The sequence below is a fragment of the Dromiciops gliroides genome, chromosome 4 (genome assembly GCF_019393635.1).
Source record: "Dromiciops gliroides isolate mDroGli1 chromosome 4, mDroGli1.pri, whole genome shotgun sequence".
In the NCBI taxonomy this organism is placed as follows: domain Eukaryota; kingdom Metazoa; phylum Chordata; class Mammalia; order Microbiotheria; family Microbiotheriidae; genus Dromiciops; species Dromiciops gliroides.
Window position 1 is genome coordinate 394,935,349 of NC_057864.1, and position 20,567 is coordinate 394,955,915.

General features: G+C 35.5%; 1 pseudogene; it reads left to right on the plus strand.

Moving 5' to 3' along the window:
* The window catches only part of LOC122755159, a 33,249-nt pseudogene extending 14,520 nt beyond the window's left edge, over nt 1-18,729 (plus strand).
* Nucleotides 18,730-20,567: the final 1,838 nt, after the last annotated feature.

A 20,567-nucleotide genomic window follows, 5' to 3' on the forward strand; every position in this document is an offset into this window, starting at 1 on the left:
TCTTTTTTTTTCTTTCTGAGAGATTTTGGGAATAAATATTATTTATGGCAAGTTAGAATGCTTAAAAATCAAGGAATGCTTTGCCTTCAAAGTCCACCTCTAATAGTTATTAGCTTTCTTTCCTATGGTGAAGTCACTCAAGCTTTCCAAAACTCAGTTTCTTCATCTGTAAAATCATGAAAATATCTATAGTACCTACCTTGAAGGATGATTCTGAGGCTTAGATTATGTATGTGAAGCATTTATATTGCTATATAAATATCAATTGGTGTTATTATGTAACTGTGGGTTCCTCTCCACTTTTCTACCAGATCCACACCTTTCTTCTCTCTTAGGTAGATCTAAAATCTCTCAGAGAAGGAGGGGAAGAAAGATTGATTTTAATTTGGTAAGAGATACTTCTCTTTTTTAAACCTGCATACCATGTTTCATCTATTTTGTAGGACTTTAATTTTCATTCTAACCTTTTAGGCAGTTCCCTAAAAGAAATAGGTTTAAGAGAAGGGGGGAGAGGCTTAATTGATTTTAATTTTAATTGAGGATTTAATTAATTTAATCTAGAATTTTAATGGAGGGTGTTGTTTCCTGAGTAGTTTAAGTACTGATAAAAATCCTTCCTTCAATTAAGTCTAGAAAGGACTTTAAATTTAAGAAAGTATTAATATTAATTAATTAATATTATCAGTTGAACTAAAAAGGAGGTAGCCATGCTCTTCCAATGGATATACAAGACTTTACAAAGTAAATGGAAGGTAATCTCAGAAGAAAGGAAGATAACAAAGAAACAAACATTTATTAGGCTTCTACTATATGCTAGGACAGTGCTAAGAACTTTAAAAATATTATATCATTTGAGGCTCATAAAAACCCTGGGAAGCAAGTGCTGTTATTTTTCCCATTTTACATTTGAGGAAACTGAAACAGACAGAAACTAAGTGACTTGCCGAAAATCACTCATATACTAAGTGCCTAAGGCAAAATTTGAACTAAGGTCTTTCTGACTCCAGGCTCAACATTCTATCTATAGATCATCTAATTGTACTAGCCCGACACCAGCATGAGGGAGGGAGAGGGATGAAAGAAGAATGGGGATAGGAATCCTCTACAAAGTCAAATTTGAGCTGGATCTTTAAAGAGATCAGGGAAGCCAAGAATTATACATAAGGAAGGACAGCATTCTAGGTAAGAGAGATAACCAAGAGAAAAGGGCAATGGATAAGGACATGAAATGTGCAGTTCAAGAAAAATCAAGAAGGTGGCTAATGTCAGTGGATATTAGAGGAGTACATGAGAGGTAATAATTGTAAGCAGACTGGAGAGAGAGGAAGTGACCAGATTGGGAGGGACTTTAGATGCCATTTAATTCTAGAATCAATAGGGAGTCCCTAGAGTTTATTCAATAGGAGGGTTATATTTGTACTTTGAGATCACTTTTGCAGCTGAGTAGGGGGTAAATTGGAGCAAGAAAAGACTTAAGATAGAAAGACCTATTAGAAGGCTACTGCAATAATCAAGGGAATGATAATGAAGGCTACTCTAGGGTGACAGCTATCTGAGTGGAGAGAAGGGAAAGTATACTGGAAATATTATGAAGGCAGAAATAACAAGACTTGATCAATGACAATGAGTTAATAAAAGCCTTTTTTGATTGAGATTTGGTATATCCTAATTTTATGAAATTCATATCTAAATATGTCTACCAAATAATAACTTCTTGTCTTATATTAGATCCTAAAACAAGTGTATGTAGAAGTTAATGAACATTTCACTTGTAATATTTTATTTTATTCTGATAGGAACTCTCTCAGTCTGCCCTGGAATATTGATCAATTTAAAACTAAAGCTATGAGAATGAGACACAGTGATTGTCCATTTTTTAAAAAAATTAACACGCGTCACAGAGAATGGAAAGAACTAGGAGGTCACAGGTGATGTACCAACAAGCGATTACTCAGGATTGGAACCGAGGAGTTTAAAGAGCTGAGATTTTGAGGACAGAGAGTTTTGGTAATTTGGCCAATTTCCAAAATAAAGTTAAGTGAAGTTGGGCAGCTAGATGGCACAGAGATAGAGTTCCAGGCCTAGAGTTAGGAATATTCATCTTCCTATGTTCAAATCTGGCCTTAGACACTTACTAGCTGTGTAACCCTGGGCTTAACCTTGTTTGCCTCAGTTTATTCATCTGTAAAATGAGCTAGAGAAGGAAATGGCAAACCATGCCAGTATCTTTGTCAAATTTGCCAAATAGGATAACAAAGAGTCAGACATGACTAAAAAATGACTGAACAACAATAAAAATGAAATTGGGGTAATGTGTGTATATACACACATATACTTACATGCATATATACATACATACATATGTGTGTATGCATATATATATATATATATATGGTTTTGTTGCTATTATAACGGAAAGATTTTCAAATATTTAAGTTCATTCAGGAGTATCCCTTTTAGGAAGGGGAACAGATAAAGAGTGCAAAGTTACCTGTACACATTTATTTAATTGCTGTTTATTAAACACCTACTAAATGCAAAGCATTGTGATCAATCAAGCAAGAAGCATATATTTATAAGCTACTATATTCTAGGCATTATGCTAGAAAATTGGAATACAGAGGCATCATTGAAATAGCCCTTACCCTCAATGAGTCTACATTTTATAGAGGAAGATAATATGTACACATACAAGAAAATATAAAATAAACATAAGGTAATTCTTTCCTTTTTTTTCAATTTGGGAGGCTCTAGCCAACTAGGGGCATTAGAAAAGACCTCATCTGTAATAGAATCTGGGAGAGATATAATGATTAAGGGGCAGCAGAGTATATCATAAAATATAATAGATTTGGAGTCTAAGAATCTGGGTTCAAATTTTATCTCTGCCACTTATTACATGAGTGGCTACCTACTAGTTGAGTGACTTTGAGTAAGTCACACTCATGCTTGGGATTTCAGTTTCATAATCCTTAAAATGAAAGGAATTGAACTAAGTGATATCTAAGGTCCTTTCCAGCTCTGAATCCTATGGTTCTTTGATAATAAGACCCAATCCCGGCTCTCACTGAGTTTATCATCTAGTAAGTCAGCGGACTTGAGTTCCAGTTCCTGCAGGGTGAGGGAAGGAGGTTGAGGGGACTAGAAAAAATCATTAACATGATGGTGGGTGAACATCTAGAAAAGAAAGTAGTGATTACAGCATGATTCATTAAGAGCAGACCGTTCCAGACTAACTTTGACAAGATTAGTAAACTAGTAAATGAAGGGAACGCAATTGAAATCCTAGATTTTAGTATATAGCACATATTCTAAGGTGACTATCCCACCTCACACTAGCACTGATGATTTGGACTCTCCTTAGAACAAGGTTATTATGAACTAAAGCAGGGGTTAGCAAACAATATCCAAGGGCCATGTCTGGCTTGTTACCTGCTTTTCTAATACCTATAAGCTAAGGATAGTTTTTACATTTTTAAGTATAACTATACCTTATTTTAAAATGTAAAAATCATTCTCAGCCTCTGTCTAAGCCACAGAGACCGATTTGGCCCTTCACTATAATTTCCTGAACCCTGACCGAGAGCCCTGAATAGTAGGATGGGGAAGAAGGAGCAATCTTTTCTAATGCCACATACCTCACACTTCATGACCTCCCAACAATGGACTTTTTGCCATGATTATCAACTTATTATTAATCATTCAGCCAGATGATTAGCTTTTAAAAAGAAAGATTTTGCTAAGATGTAACCATAAGAATAGCTGATATAAAACATTTCCCCTAAAGTCTGTCACACATTCTTACATAATTTATTACATATAGAGTCTAAGAGACTCTCATACAATTACATATAGACACCAGGAAGAATTAGGCTCAAGTTTAAAGATCACATCTAGCTAAAGGAGCAGCTCACAGCTTCTGGAAGTCTTTTTGCTGGATTCCTCAATACCAATAAAATAATCAATAAGATGTTCTTCTCAGGCATGAGGTTATATCTGCTGGACCATTTGTGGAACGATGAACCTGTATCGAGTCTGCCCTTGGCTACATCAGTTCCAGGGATGTTGATAAGACACAGATGGGAAAATGGGATATCATCCAGACTTCCAAAGTTCACAAGATGTTCCTCCAATTAATAGGGAGGGGGTATGGATGCCAAGGCTGAGGCTGAAATGCTCTCCTCATCTCTAAACACCCTGGGGGGGGGCGGTTAGTCTGACTCTTCTTTCCTCATTCCCTGGTACCTACAAACTCCTTTTCTCAGTTTTGCACTGGTCTACTATTTTACAGAAGACCCATGGGGCATAACCAAGTTTCCTCAATCAATCCAAACACTCTTCCTTTTCAAAGTGACTCTAGTGCATCCAGTGGTTTATCAGAGACATCTGAATTATTCAAGGCCTTTTTCCGCACATTGTAGGAATGCATTTGACTCTTTGATCAACTGAGACAGACACATTCCCACCTGGTTGTTATCAGGCTATAGAATTTTATCACTTACTTGAGGTGAGGTCAAGTCATAGATTCTTTAATTCATCATGAAACTTCATCTTGATCACATTAAATATCAAGGGTACCTGTGACAAACCATCCATTTTTCCCAAAGTCTAACCTTGACTATAGCCCACAAGTTACAGCAGAATTTAAATCAGACAAGTTTCTAGGCCTTTGATGTGCTTTTATCTCTGTCTCAAATTTCCTGACTTTTCATTACATGTTGCATGGTGTGATACCATTTTGCAGATCTCAGCTCTATTTAGAGCTGAAATTTATAGAATGATTTTAAGTAATAATTTTAAGTACACAACAATCAACAACACTTATTAAGAACCTACTATGTGCCAGAGCCTTTGCTAGGTGCTGGTAATACAAATAAAAATAGAACAAACGCTACTCTTAATGAACTTATCAGATAGCAAATACATATAAAATATACACATAGCATGAATGATGTTAATATATTTATATATATACACACATGTGTATATTTAAACACATATATACAAAACAGTTCAGTACAAGGTAGGTTTGGGGGGAGGACACTAGTAGTTGAAGGATCATGAAAAGCTTCATTTAGAAGATGATACCTGAACTACATCCGAAAAGAAAAGATATTACTATGTTGCTTCTCAGGAGATTCATCCAACATTTCAGTAGCCACACCTATCTTGACAGTGCAAGATGACAGAAGGAAAATAAGCTGGAATATCAATATCTCCCAGACATGTTCCTTCATATAATTTACCATTAGATGTGACTTTTGCTAACATTTCATGCTATTGAAAGAAAAATAGAAACTCAAAAAGCCTGTGAGCGACTTGCATTTCGGAGATTTCTGAGAATTTTCCATCAATGCCATGGCAAATGTACCACAGGCTCTATTCTGACTTTCCTCAATACCATAAGACTTTTCCCTAAGACTTGTTAGTTATGTATCTTGCCCTCCTCCTATTTCCAGATGAACAGCATGATGTATGATCCCTATGTATACAGAAAAGGATTCTAAGTAAATTTTCTGTCCCAAAGAAGTTTTAAAAAGTCAAAGTAAATCTGATCCTTCCAGTTATGTCTACCTGTTTCCACAATTCGTAGGTATTTCAAGAACCTACAATTTCCTTTTTTTTTTTTTTTTTTAGTGAGGCAATTGGGGTTAAGTGACTTGCCCAGGGTCACACAGCTAGTAAGTGTTAAGTGTCTGAGGCCGGATTTGAACTCAGGTACTCCTGACTCCAGGGCCGGTGCTCTATCCACTGCGCCACCTAGCTGCCCCACAATTTCCTTAAAAAGAGCATAGTCTCCACCAATGCATATTTCAGTCTCTCAATGGCTTGATAGAAAGCCTTGTTGAGTTGCTGCCACATGAAATATTTATTTCCTAAATATCAGTTTTCTGAAGATGTTTCCCCAAACTTAGATTGATCCTTTAATATTTTTCCACTGTCCAATTGCTGCTTAAAGATTTTTCCAACTTTTGTAGTACTTTCCAAAGTGGTAGGAGTGCTCTGTTGGCATACTTTAAAAACAAAAAAACAAACAAAATAAATAAATAAACAAGGTTTCTTCCATGCCATTACCAGGAATTGGAGTTGGAATTTACTAGAGGATTACTAATTTAAGTGTTTTCTAAATGAATCATTTCTAGATCACTACTGATCAGGAAATGCAAATTAAAACAATTCCAAGGTATCACCCCATACCTATCAGAGTGGCAAAGACAACAAAAAAGGAAAATGTTGGCTATTGGAGGGGATGTGGGAAAACTAGGATGCTAATTCATTGTTGGTGGCATTGTGAAAAGATCCAACCATTGTGGAGAGCAATTTGGAACTATGCCCAAAGGGCTATAGAACTGTGCATACCCTTTGACCCTGAAATACCACTGCTAGGTTTATATCCCAAATACATCCCCCAAAAGAGAAAAAGATCTATTTGTACAAAAATATTTTAGAGGCTCTTTTGTGGTGGCGAAGAATTGGAAATCAAAGGAATATCCATCAATTGGAGAATAGCTAAACAAGCTACGGTATATGATGGTGATGGAATATTATTGTCCTATAAGAAATTACAAGCAGAATGATTTCAGAAAGGCCTGGAAGGACTTGTATGAACTGATGTATGGTGGAGTGAGCAGAGCCAAGAGAACAATGTGCGCAGAGCCAGCAATATTGTTTGATGAAGAACTGTGAATGGCTTGACTATTGTTAGCAATACAATGATCCAAGACAATCTCAAGGGACTAAGGATAAAGAATACTACCTACCTTCAAAGAAAAAACTGATATTGATTGAACAAAGACTGAAGTTTATTATTTTCACTTTCATTTTTAATTCAAATTTTCATGTACAAAATGACTAATATGGTAATATTTTACATAATTGCACATGTGTAACCCACATCTGATTGCTTACCACTTCAGGGAGGGGAGGGAGAGAAGGAAGGAGTGATAAAATTTGGTACTTGAAACTATAAATAAAAATGTTTATTATTATTATTAACAAACAATTAGCTAAAAGATGCAAAGAAAAAATCTTGCTGTGCTTATAAAAAAAGTATATGATGCAGTAAAACAAAGAACAACCTTATGGTTATCGTTTCCAAAATTTGTCCAATCCAAACATTAAAATCATTCAAAATTCTTTAAATAATAAAACAACTCTATTCAATGATCTATTATTATAAACATTGGGTGAAGCATAAAATAGGGATATGTATACCCACAGTGATTGCAGACATCCAGAACTGAGTCCAAGTTGAAGAAGAATCCCATTGGATGGTAAGATTCTCCAGATGCTTCTGTTTGTGTATAAAATATATTGATTGTATCAAGCCTCAGATTAATTCAGGACCTTCTGGAAGGAATTTCTAATGATTCAAGAGTTTGACCTGACCATTTACAAAGCAAAAGGCCAAGTAGATGAAGAATGTCTCTTGTCCAGATTACCATACGCATTTGAATCAACAATATATAGCACTATCTGGAAAAGACAGTAGACAGAAAAACAGTAAGTTGGGCCCAGAGTTGAATATAAGGAGGAAAGTATGTTGGGTTGCCTTTGGCAAATTGAAAAGGCTTATTTAATGATCCCCAACTTCCCATGACAACAACAGTCCATATTTTAAATACATTCAACATTCTATATCATTTTTGTCACATTACAATGAGAAATGGAACACAAATTTAAAAAAAAATGACTAATTCATAGGGCAATGAAGAGATATTTGGTGAATGTGAGCAATCTGCACCATATAAACATTTTCAAAAAAAAACAAGAATAAAATGTCATTGAGGAATTATATGTTAAGAAGAGAAGAGATGAGTGCAAACTCACCTAGCTCACTACATCTATCCATCCCCAGACAATGCTATTTTTAACATCTTATCCAGCTCTTCATCTAGCCTTTGATCCTATCACTGTTCTATTTCTGTGTCCCTTAAACCAGACATTCATAACCCCTGCATGCAAGCGCTGCGGAAACAAATTCACTTTGCTTGGAACTCTCTCACTGGGGAAAGCTGCCTCGAATTGTATATGTGAGTGCAAACTCACCTAACTCACTTCATATAATTTGTCCCAAACCATGCTTTATATCCCATTCAATTATATACCTCAACAATCTTATCAGTCTTGCTAAATGTAACTTTCCTCACTTCCCTCTCCCCTACTTGCTACTTCTTTAGTCACAATAATGGAATCACTGCTATCATTACTTTTTTTTAGTGGGGCAATGAGGGTTGAGTGACTTGCCCAAGGTCACACAGCTAGTAAGTGTCAAGTGTCTGAGACTGGATTTGAAGTCCTGAATCCAGGGCTGGTGCTTCATCCACTGTGCCACCAACCTGCCCTTGTCATCATTGCTTTTTAAAAGGATGCCTTTTGCAGTAAGTCACATCCTTGTGATGGGAGGCAGTACAATATAGTGAAAAAGGGCTTTGGCTCTGGAGTCAGAGGATTAAGATTCAAATTCTGCCTCTGATGCTTACTTTTTGTGCAAATAGTGGTGAGCAAATCATTTAGCCTGTCTAAATCTCAGTTTCCTCCTCATGAAATGAGGTTTGACTATATGACTTCATTCTATTATAGCTCTAGATAAGTCTATTATAATAGTAAACTCCTGTCCCTGGCTACCATTGGCATTCCTCTTAAGGTTTTGTCTTCCTCCTCATTATATTATAGGCTCTTTGAGGGCAGTGACCATATTGCCATTGGATTTGTATCCTCAGTGCTTAGCATAGTTCTTGGTGCATAGTAATCAAGCTTTAAAAATGCATTTTCATTCCTTTATTTATGAGGGACACCATGCTACCTCCCAATGCAAATCATTTAATTTTGGAGAGTTGTAATTATTAGGAATTTTTTTCTTATATCATGTCTAAATCTGCTTCTCTGTAGCTTATACCCACTATTCCTACTTTTGCCCTATCCCTCAACCATATGACAGCCTTTCAAATACTTGATAATTATAATGCCTCCATTGGGAGTTTTCTTCTCCTGGCAAAATATTCACAGTCTCTTTAATTGATCTTTACATGGCACAAATTAATGTCATATAGTCTTGGTAACCCTTGTGTAAATATTCTCCAACTTATTTATGTCCTCTATTAAATTATGACACTTATCATGGAACATAATAATCCAGTTTTGGTATGATCAGGGCAAAGTATAAAGAGACTATCACCTCCTAATCCTGTGCTATCTTTCTCTTACCATAGCCGAACATCACATTAGTTTTGATACCTATTAAATGAACTAATTACCAGTTAATTCAAATTACACTGCTGACAAATAATAAGGTTACAGTCCACCAGAACCCTAAGGTCTATTTCAGACAAAATTCAGTCTAGTGCTTTCTATGCCATTTTGTAATTTGAATAGCATTAAAATGACCATAGAAGCATGTGATAGTTCTAGCCATTTGTAAGATTGTATAGTTATCCCTTTGAAAGACCATATTATTTGATCCAATCCAACATCCTACCTTTTGATGATCCTGATTTTATTGTACAGTATCTTAATTATCCCTTCCTGTCTTTGTGTGATCTACAAAATTGATAAATATATCATGTCTTTACCAATGACTCACCACTAATAAAAATATTAAATAGCAGAAAGACAAAGATACTTTAGAGCAAACCATAAAACTGTTAGTGACTACTCTTTTAGTCCATTCCTTTATTCATTTCAAAATCCACCTTATTGTACTACTACTTCATCAAATCAAAATCATTATGCATGTATTAAGTGCCTGCTACCATTAGGCACTGTGGTAAACACTAAAAATACAAAGAAAGACAAAAATTGCCTTGCCCCCAAAGAATCCATAATTTTAGTCCATATTTGATAGAATCAACAAAAACTTCCAAAGAATTTGTTAAAAAAAAACCTAGAGAATTTAAATCTATAGTATTTCCTTGATATCCCAATCTAGTAATCTTGTATTTTAAAAAAAAGGAAATGTGTATTATTCACCCTTTGAATGAATTTTGATGAGAATAAGGTACAAGCATTCCCCACCCCCTGATTTTCAACTCCACAATAAAAACTCTTTCTTGCATGCCTTTTTTATGTGAGATAATTTTCCTTATTTTTTCTCTCCCTTGCCGTTTTTTCCAGTGCATCCCTCTTCCTCATTTTATTATTATATTTATATCACTGCAACATAATCAACTCATACCCATGTCCTCTCTCTATGTAGATTCCTTCAAGCTGCCCTAATAATGATAAAGTTCTTAGAAGATACAGGCATTATCTTCCTATGTTGGACATAAACAGTTTGACTTTATTGAGTACTTTATGATTTCTCTTTCATATTTATCTTCTGATACTCTCTTAAGTCATGTGTTTTAATGTCAAATTTTCTATTCAGCTCTGGTCTGTTCATTAGGTATGCTTAAAAGTCCCCTATTTCATTATTTATCCATTTTTCCTGTGAAGGATATTACTCAGTTTTGCTGGTAGTGATCCTTGGTTGTAATCGTAGATCCTTCCCTTGTAGAATATCATATTCCAAGCTCTCTTGTCCTTTAACATGGACTCTGCTAAATCTTATGTGAAACTAACTGTGGACCCATGATAATTAAAGTATTTATTACTGACTGCTTATGATATTGTCTCTTTGACCTAGGACCACTGAAATTTGTCTATAATATTCCTGGGAGTTTTCATTTTAAGATCTCTTTCAGGAAATGATCAGTGGATCCTTTCCATTTCTATTTTATGCTCTGGATCTAAGATATCAGAACAGTTTTCTTAAAATTTCTTGAAATATGATGGCTAGGCTCTTTTTTCTCATAGTTTTTAGGTAGTCTAATAATTCTTAAATTATCTCTCCTTGATCTATTTTAAAGTGTTTGTTTTTCTGATGAGAAATTTCACATTTTCTATTTTTATCATTATTTTGACTTTGTTTTTATTGATTTTTGGTGTCTCATGGGATCATTAGCTTCCCCTTGTTCAATTCTAATTTTTTTTTTTAGTGAGGCAATTGGGGTTAAGTGACTTGCCCAGGGTCACATAGCTAGTAAGTGTTAAGTGTCTGAGGCCGGATTTGAACTCAGGTACTCCTGATTCCAGGGCCGGTCCTCTATCCACTGCGCCACCTAGCTGCCCCTCAATTCTAATTTTTAAGGAATTGTTTTCTTCAGTAAACTTTTGTACCTCCTTTTCCATTTGGCCAGTTCTACTTTTTAAGGAGTTCTTTCCTTTAGTGAATTTTTGTGCCCCTTTTACCATCAGACCAATTCTGGTTTGGTTTTGGTTTTGGTTTTGATTTTTAATTCTGTTTTTTAAAGTGTTATTTTCTTTGGTGTTTTTATGCTTCTTTTACCAAACTGTTAATTCTCCTTTCATAACTTTCTGGCCTCACTCTCAATCCTACCCCCCCCCCAATTTTTGCCCTATCACTCTCATTTCTTTCTTTAAATCTTCTAGGAATTCTTCTTGGGCTTATATCCAATTAGTATTTTCCCTTTTAGGCTTTGCTTTAACTGTTTTCATTTTGTTGTCTTCTTCTGTTTCTTGATCTTTCTTGCCATTATATTAGTTTTATGGTCAAATTGTTTTTGTTCTTATTTTTGCTCACTTTTCTAAGGTTTTTTTTTTACTTTAAACTTTATGGTAAAGTTGGGCTCTGCTCCCCTGGGGGTAGAGAGGCATTTTCTCAAGTTTTTTATGTTTCCAAGGTGATGTGATTTGGGAAGAAATATGATCACTGCTCTCTTGTTCTATGCTCTGGTCTTTATCCAGGAAGGTAAAATTTTTCCCCTGTAGCCACAACTGCTAGCACTCATGGAAATGTGGAATGGTGACCAGAGTTGGTGCTCCCTTATGAGTGAACACATGCACTTTTCTCCACATTAGAACTGTGATCAGAGTCTCTGCTCTCCTACAGACACAAACACTAGTCTTCCTCTCTGCCTTGGAACTACGCCAATGCCCCCTGCTCCTTTGTGAGTGATCACAAGCATTCATCTCCACCCTAAAATTGCAAACTGGAACTGTGTAATAGGTAAAGACACAGGGTCTTGTATGCAGTTTCACTCAGGGTCTGCTGGATTTTCTTTTTGACTAGTTGTGCAACCCACTTCCTATCTCTGGGCTAAGAGCAGAAGAAGCAGAAGCAGGAGGAGGAGGAGGAGGAGGAGGAGGAGGAGGAGGAGGAGGAGGAGGAGGAGGAGAAGGAGGAGGAGGAGAAGGAGGAGAAGGAGAAGGGGGAGGAGGAGGAGGAGGAGGAGGAGGAGGAGGAGGAGGAGAAGAAGAAGATGAAGAAGAAGAAGAAGAAGAAGAAGAAGAAGAAGAAGTTAGTGCTGTTGTTTCTGTCCCAGCCACCTTCCACAATACCAAAATTCATAAGTAATAAGAAAAAAGTAAATTCTACACAAAATAATAATGAAATGCATAAAATATTGGGGAATCAATCTACCAAGATGCACTCAGGACACGTAAGTACAAAAACAAAATTATTTTTAAAGAAATAATAATGAATAATTGCAAAAATATTCACTGCTTTTGGTTAGGCTCTGACATAATATTAAACATGGATACTCTAAATAAAATTACAGACTTAATTTTATAATAATCATATTTACAATATCTTACCTTATAGAGCTGAACTAAATTCATTTGGAAGAAAAAAGTATTTCGAATCTCAAGAGACATGTGGCAGGGGGAACAGGAAGGAATGAAATAGAAATAGCATTTTTAGGTCCCCAGTTAAAAAACAATATAATGCAACAGTTTTATCAGAACAGACTAGATAAGCAAGAATAAAAATCCATCTAACTCAATTACCCAATAATCAATAATCCTAAGAATGTAAACTACTTAAAGAAGAACTCCCTCTTTGATAAGGAAATAGAAAAACTGGAAAGCCCTTTGGTGAGGAAAAAAAAAGATTTGGACCAGCAGCTTAATACTACATATCACAATTAATTCCAAAAGAACACGCAAACTAAACATGTCACATCTTTTCACATAGGAAAATAGATGAAGCTATATCTTACAACAAAGCTACTGTAAGAATTCTCTACCAAATAAGGGATATAGAAGATCACAAAAGAGCAAATGGATCTTTCAATTACATAACATTGTAAAGCCTTTTTCACAAGTGCAATACAGCTAGGATAAGAAGAAAAACTCAATTTGGGGAAGAAAAAAAAAACCTTAGTATCAAATATACCTGATAAGGGTTCTAATCTCCAACAACTCAGTCAAGATTCAATTTCACAAGTATGAGAAGGGGTAGTCATGGTGAGACAACCAATCTTCTGACAATTTTATTGGACTCAAGCTTAATATGAGACAAAAATTAATGAGGCAGACAAAAAGGCTTATGTGGTCCTGGACTTCATTAAGAGAGAAATCTTAAATTACAGGAATAGAAAAATCATCTCTCAATACTGCATCCTTGTCAGACTTCATCTGAAGTATTGTGTTCAGTTCAGTACCAGAGATTAAGAAAGACAATGATGAGCTGCATAGTGTTGAGAGAAAGAGAGCCAGAGTGGCAAAGGGTCTTGATTCATTGCCACATGAGGGCTGATTGAAGAAACTAGAGATGTTTAGCCTGGAGAAGAGAAGACTTAGGAGAAACATGATAACTGTGTTCAAGTATTTGAAAGCCTGTCATGTGGAGGAGCCAGGTGGTGCAGTGGATAAAGCACCAGCCCTGAATTCAGAAGGACCTGAGTTAAAATCTGGCCTCAGACACTTGACACTTACCAGCTGTGTGACTTTGGGCAAGTCACTTAACTCTCTTTGGCCCACCAAAAACAACAACAACGAAAGCCTGTCATGAAAGAAGCATTAGATATTTTCCATTTGGCATCAGAAAGGAGAACCAAAAAACATGGTTGCAAAGATGCAAATTTGAGATTGTTTTAAATTAAAATTTCCTGACAATTACAGCTGTTCAAAAATCCAGAGGTAGTGGCGATTCCCCCCTACTACTGGGTCTTCGCACACAACAGGATGACTTTTCCCGGATATTAAAAAGATTTCTTTTGAACATAGGTTAGAATAGTGGTCACTAAAATGTCATCCATTTCTCAAATTCTTTAGTTCTGGAATTATGTAAATAGAAGATTTTGTGGGTAGCAGGCCAACATATATTTGGAAACAAATATTATATGAAAACAAGAAGCATCAATTTTTCAAATCTAATGGTAAGTTCCCTATCTTTTATGATTTTAAGTCTCAACCAATTTGCTTGGCTTATTACAACCCTTTTTGTTAACCATTGCATTTGTGTGTAGGAAATAAATACCTGTCCCATAACTGACCAAGTTGTGGTGAATGAATGTAATGGAATACTATTGTGCTCTAAGAAATGATTATCAGATTTCAAAAATACTAGGAACAACTTAAGTGAACTAATCCTGAGTGAAGCAGAACCAGGAGAATATTGTTCATAGTAATAACAATATTGTATGATGATAAGCTGTGATAGACTTGGCTCTTCTCAGCAATACAATGATCCAAGACAATTCCATAGGACACATGAAGAAAAAATGATGTTATTGTTATATGAGACATTTTTGCTGCTCCAACTTAGAATTTATTTCTGAGCCAGTTTATGAGCCATGTAACAAAATGAGGCTTATTACTTTATAATAGTACCTAATCTTGAAACAAAAGTAAGATTTCCCAGCTTGATCTTAGCTCCAAATAATATTTTTCCAATTGAAATAACTACAAAATATACAGAATGCCAGGGAGTTAACTTTTTGGGTTTTTTTCTGTCTTGAGATTTTTCCTTTTGTTCTGATTCTTCTTGCACAACATGACTGATGTGGAGATGTGTTTGACATGATCATACCTATATAGCCTGTATCATATTGGTTGTTTCTTGGGGTGGGGGGGAGAGAAGAGAGGAAGGGAGGGAGATTTTTAGCTCAAAATCTTATAAAAATGAGTGTTGAAAGCTGCCATTGCATGTAACTGGAAAAAATAAAATAGTATTAAGATCGAAACAAAGAAAAAATAAATTGCATTTCCATATAATAAATAACAAAAGACAAGAAGCAATAATAGAAAGAGAAACCCCATTCAACATAACTATAAAATACATAAGCTATCTGGTAGTTGGCTTACCAAAGCACACAAAAAACAATTACGGATTCAATCACAAAATGCTTCTTAAAGAAATAAAGAACAATTTAAATAACCAAAGGAATATTCAGTGCTCATGGATAAGTTATATGAATATAATAATTTTAAATATGTCAATATAATAATAAAAACTACAATACTACAAAAATTAATTTGCACTTTTAATGTTATAAAAATCAAATTACCAAAGGAATACATTATATAATCTGATAAAAAATTATAACAAAATTCATTTGTAATAACAAAATATCTAGAATATCAAAAGAGTAATGAGAAGTAGAGATGAGGGAGAATTGACATTAACACTTCTAGACCTCAAACTGTATTTATAAATCAGCAGTCATCAAAACTATTTCCTATTGGTTAAAACATACAGATAGGGGCAGCTAGGTGGCACACTGGATAAAGCACCAGCCCTGGATTCAGGAGGACCTGAGTTCAAATTCAGCCTCAGACACGTGACACTTACTAGCTGTGTGAACCTGGGCAAGTCACTTAACCCTCATTTCCCTGCAAAAAAAAAAAAAAAAGGCAAAACAAAACAATAAAAAAAAACATACAGATAGACTAGTGGGACAGATTAGACAAGGGATAATAAGAAACAATAGAATTCAAAAACCTGTTGTTTGATAAAGTGAAAAATATCAATTACCTAGAGAAAACTCCTTATTTGATTAAAACTGCTAGGAAAACTATAAAGAAATTAGGCTTACACCAATATCTTACATCATATTTATAAATGGATTTGTAACCTTAATATTAAAGCACATAATAAAAAAGAAGAAAAACCGATCATATACTTCTTTTTTTCTTTTTTTTTTTGTGGGGCAATGGGGGTTAAGTGACTTGCCCGGGGTCACACAGCTAATAAGTGTCAAGTGTCTGAGGCTGGCTTTGAACTCAGGTCCTCCTGAATCCAGGGCCAGTGCTTTATACAGTGCACCACCTAGCTGCCCCAGATCATATACTTCTTATAGTTATAGGTAGGAAATGTATTATTAACCAAACAACATATAGAGGCAATTATAAAAGAGAAAATAAATAGTTTTGATTACTTAAAACAAAATATTATGCAAAAACAAAATTAATGCATATAAAAAGGAAAGTGATTGAATTGAAAAATATATCTGTAATAAATTTTTGAAATACATATTTAATTTCCAATATATATAAATAATTTTATATGTGTGCATATATATGCAATATATAGTCATATATATTAATAGTCATATATAGTATAGTACATGAGTAATAGTCATATGTATTAACCACTCCCCCCATAAATGAGAATTCAAAGGATATTTTTAAATCTTTCTCAAAAGCAGAATTGCAATGTTTTCACAACCACATGAAAGAATCATTCAGAATACCAATAATAAAAGAAATGCAAATGAAAACAGATCAGGTTTCACTCATACCCTACGAATTGTCCCCAAAATGGTGCAAAATTACAATAATCAATGATGGAAGGAGTGTGATCAGCATAAGGATACATTATTAAGAGAGCCAAAGAATGGTAAAACCATTTAGAAAGCAACTTGGAATTGTGGAAATAATGTGACAAAAATGCCCATACCCTTTGAAATAGTGATTCCATTATTGGGCTTAAACACCAATGAAACTATCAATAAAGAGATTGTCCCCATATATAGCAAAATATTTATAACAGCACTATTTCTGAAACAAAGTAGATACCCATCAATTGGGGTATGGCTAAGCAAATTGTGGTACACCAATGTAGCAGACTATTGCAGTGGTATAAGAAATTATGTATGTAATGAATACATAAAAATATGAAAAGATCTATAAGAACTGATGCAGAGTGAAGTAAACAGAGCCAAGACAATAATATACACAGTAATGAAAATAACAACTAAAAATCAAAAGCGAATGTAACTAAATTATAAAGATAACACATAACTCAAATGAAGAGATATTAGATAATATCCCAAACTTGGCCCTTTGGGGAAATAAAAGAATAGTACAAGCTCATAAGGCTTTACCACAGGTCAGGCACAAATAGTCTGTTTGAACACTGGAGATGGAGATGTCTTTGGATTTGTGCATCTTACATATGTTTTGAAATATTGTCATTCTGCTTTGCTCATAGAGCACAGCACCTTCTTTGATGTGAATACACCATGATGTGTGGTCTTATTCTACCATCTCCCATAATCTCACAATCAATACCAAAGTCCTTCAGAGGGACCTTAAGAGTGTTCTTGTATTGCTTCTTCTGACCTCCATGTGAGCACTTGCCACTTGTGAGTTCTTCATAAAATAGTCTTTTAGTTAAATGTATGTTTGACATTCAGACTACATGGTCAACCTATCAGAACTGTACTCTCTACACTAGAGTTTGAATGCTTGGCAGTTCAGTTTGAGAGAGAACCTGAGTGTAATGACCACAGAGGACTTTATCTTGCCAACCAATCTCCAGAATATTCCTATGACAATTCAGATGGAAGTGGGTCAATTTTCTGTCATGGCATTAATAGACTTTCCAGGTTTCCAAAGATATACATCAATGAAGTCAGCACAATGGTCCTGTAGATCTTCAGTTTGGTAGGCAGCCTAATACCTCTTCTCCCCCACACTTTCTTTTAAAGCCTCCCAAATACTGAGCTAACTCTGGCAATGCATGCATCAACCTCATCATTTATATGTACATCTCTGGAAAAAAAAAACTGCCAAGGTAAGAAAACTTATCCATGTCATTCAAAATTTCTCCATTTGCTGTATAATATGGATGGTGTGGTGTTGACTAGTGGAAAAACTGTTTTCTGGTCTTAATTGTCAGGGCAAAATTAACACAAGTGGTAGAGAATTGATCCATACTCTGTATGAATCTCAACCTCAGAGGATAGACTGATTACACAATTATATTAAAACAAAAATTTATATACTAACTCTCCTTTCACTTTATTCTTGGCTTGTAGCCTTTTCAAGTTAAATAATTTACCATCAGTGAAGCAGTTGACTAATGCTGTTTTCATCCTCATTGAAGGATCTGAGAATATTATTGAAACCATCATGCCAAAATGGATAGGAGCAAGCACAGAACCCTGTTTCATTCTGTTCATGACTGAGAAACCATGAGAGCATTGTTCTTTTTGCAACCAAACCATCAATAAATGGGTGTAAAACACTAATGAATTCCTCCAGGTAACCAAATTTCACCATGATCTTCCATAAGCTCTCATGACTGATAGTATCAAAGGCTTTGGTTAGGTTGGCAAATGTTTGAATAGTCATCTGTTCTGCTCCTGGAATTTCTCCTGGAGTTGTAGAGTAACAAACACCATGTTGACCACTCTTTGGCCCTTTCTGAAGCCACACTTGCTCTCAAGGAGATGACCATCTTCCAGGTGAAGGATTAGCTAATTAAAGAGGACTCTGACAAGAATATTGCCAACAATGACTGAAAGAGACCCTACTGTGATTGTCACAGGACAACTTTTTCCCTTTTTCTTTATAGAGATTGACAGTGGGGATCTCCTTGGAGAGAACCTCCTCTTGCCATATAACCCAGAAAATTTCAGTCAACTTCTAAATGAGCAGTGTAGATCTCTTCTAGGATGGAATCAGCACCAGGTGCTTTACCACAATAGAGGATCCTAATAGCCTTCAATATCTTTTCTTCATTTGGATGCTTGGATACAGAAGGATTGTCTTTAATCTTATATGTTCAACGGCTTCAACATTGGTTGATGATGGTCTGTTGAGAACGCTATGGAACTGTTCAACCCATTTGTCCAGTTCCTGTACTTATTTACTAATGTGACTCTATCAGCATACTGAGTAGTTGAGGTGCACCAGAGGTCTTTGGCCCATAAATGATCTTCAGGGCATTGTAGAAGTACTTTGAACTGTTGCTATCAGAATAAAACCAAATCTCATTTACCTTATTACTCATCCAAGAATCCTTCATATATCTAAGTTTCACTTGCACTTTACTTTTGATGAAGATAAAAACTACCTTCTTAGAAATAGGTCAACATCCTACTAGTAAACCCTGAAGATTTCTCACTTTTTTGTTTAGTAGCTTCTAAATTCCCCACCATTTTCATCAATCTAATCCTAATGTTTGTGAGTATTCTGGACCAGATGATCAAATGTCATGCCATACATCATATCTCTGAAAGCTGACCACTCCTTTTTTTTTCCTCTGCTATTGTTTTGTGTTTAACTAGTTTTCTCTGCAGGTGGGCAATAAACTTCATCCATGGAAGTGCTCTAATCTTTTGATATTGAAGTTCCTGATAGTAATCTTGCCTTGGAGCTTCCACTTTTGTTGAATATGAATGTTTAGCTTGGAGAGGGTTAGTCTATGATTGGTCCATCCCTCTGCACTACACATTGCCTTACACTCTCACATTCCTTGTCTCTTCCTTACAATGATGTAGTCTATTAAATGGCAGTACTTGTTGTAAAGGTGAGTCCACAAAGTTTTATTGTTTTTAGGTAAATGGAAGACAGTGTTGGTGATAAGGTCATGAAACACACAAGTCTTCAGTAGTAAGTGACCATTACTGTTGGTGTTTCTGACTCCATTCCTCCCAAGGACTTCTAATAAATTGTGTCTACTCTAGTGTTAAAGTAACCTAGAATTACAAGCTTGTACACTTTCAACACATTGATGATGAGAGCCTCAAGCTCCTCATAAAATTTTTCTTTGACCTCACTATGGTTTGTCATGGTGAGAGCATGCAAACTGATGAGGGTGGCATGGCAGTTTCCTGCAAGTGGCTTTTGCATTGTCATGAGCCTGTCATTCATTCCTTTAGTGAGGCATTCAAATTTATTGATGAGACTAGATTGGCAAAACCTGCACCAGCTTCATAGCATTCCTCATCAGAATAGGCACTCTAGAAAAAAAAATGTATATCCAACTATCACTTTGGTAAGGTGGTCTTTATTTGCCCCCCTTGGTTTGCTGAGGGCTGCTATTTAGATGTCAGTCCTACTGAGTTCTCTCTCAACAAAAGCTGTTTATCTTTCAAGTCTACTGGATTTTATGTTGAATGAGCATATGCACATTCCATGTACCAATGTTGAATGGAATCACCTTGAATTTTTTTGTACATTTTTGTATTTTGACTTCAAGATAGAATCCCTGTATGTCATGGTAAGCAGACCAGGGTTGAGTGAAGCAGACATGCAGACATTTTAAGGCACCTTTTCTAGTCCCTTCATTATGCCAGGAGGTATGCAGTGCAATTCTTTTTAAAAAAGACTCAGATTCCCAGGTGGTTGCCAAACCCCTTTGCTGCTTCAGTCCACTGAGATAACCCTATACCTTGTACTACCTTGTATAAGGTTATGAGTACGACTCCTAGTTTGTTCACATTTCCTGCTTCATCACTCATCCAGCACTGCAAGACTTCAAGGTAGGTAAAATAATAAAATTATAACAGAAAAATTATAGCAAAAATAGTATGGGTGATGTCTTGACTCAC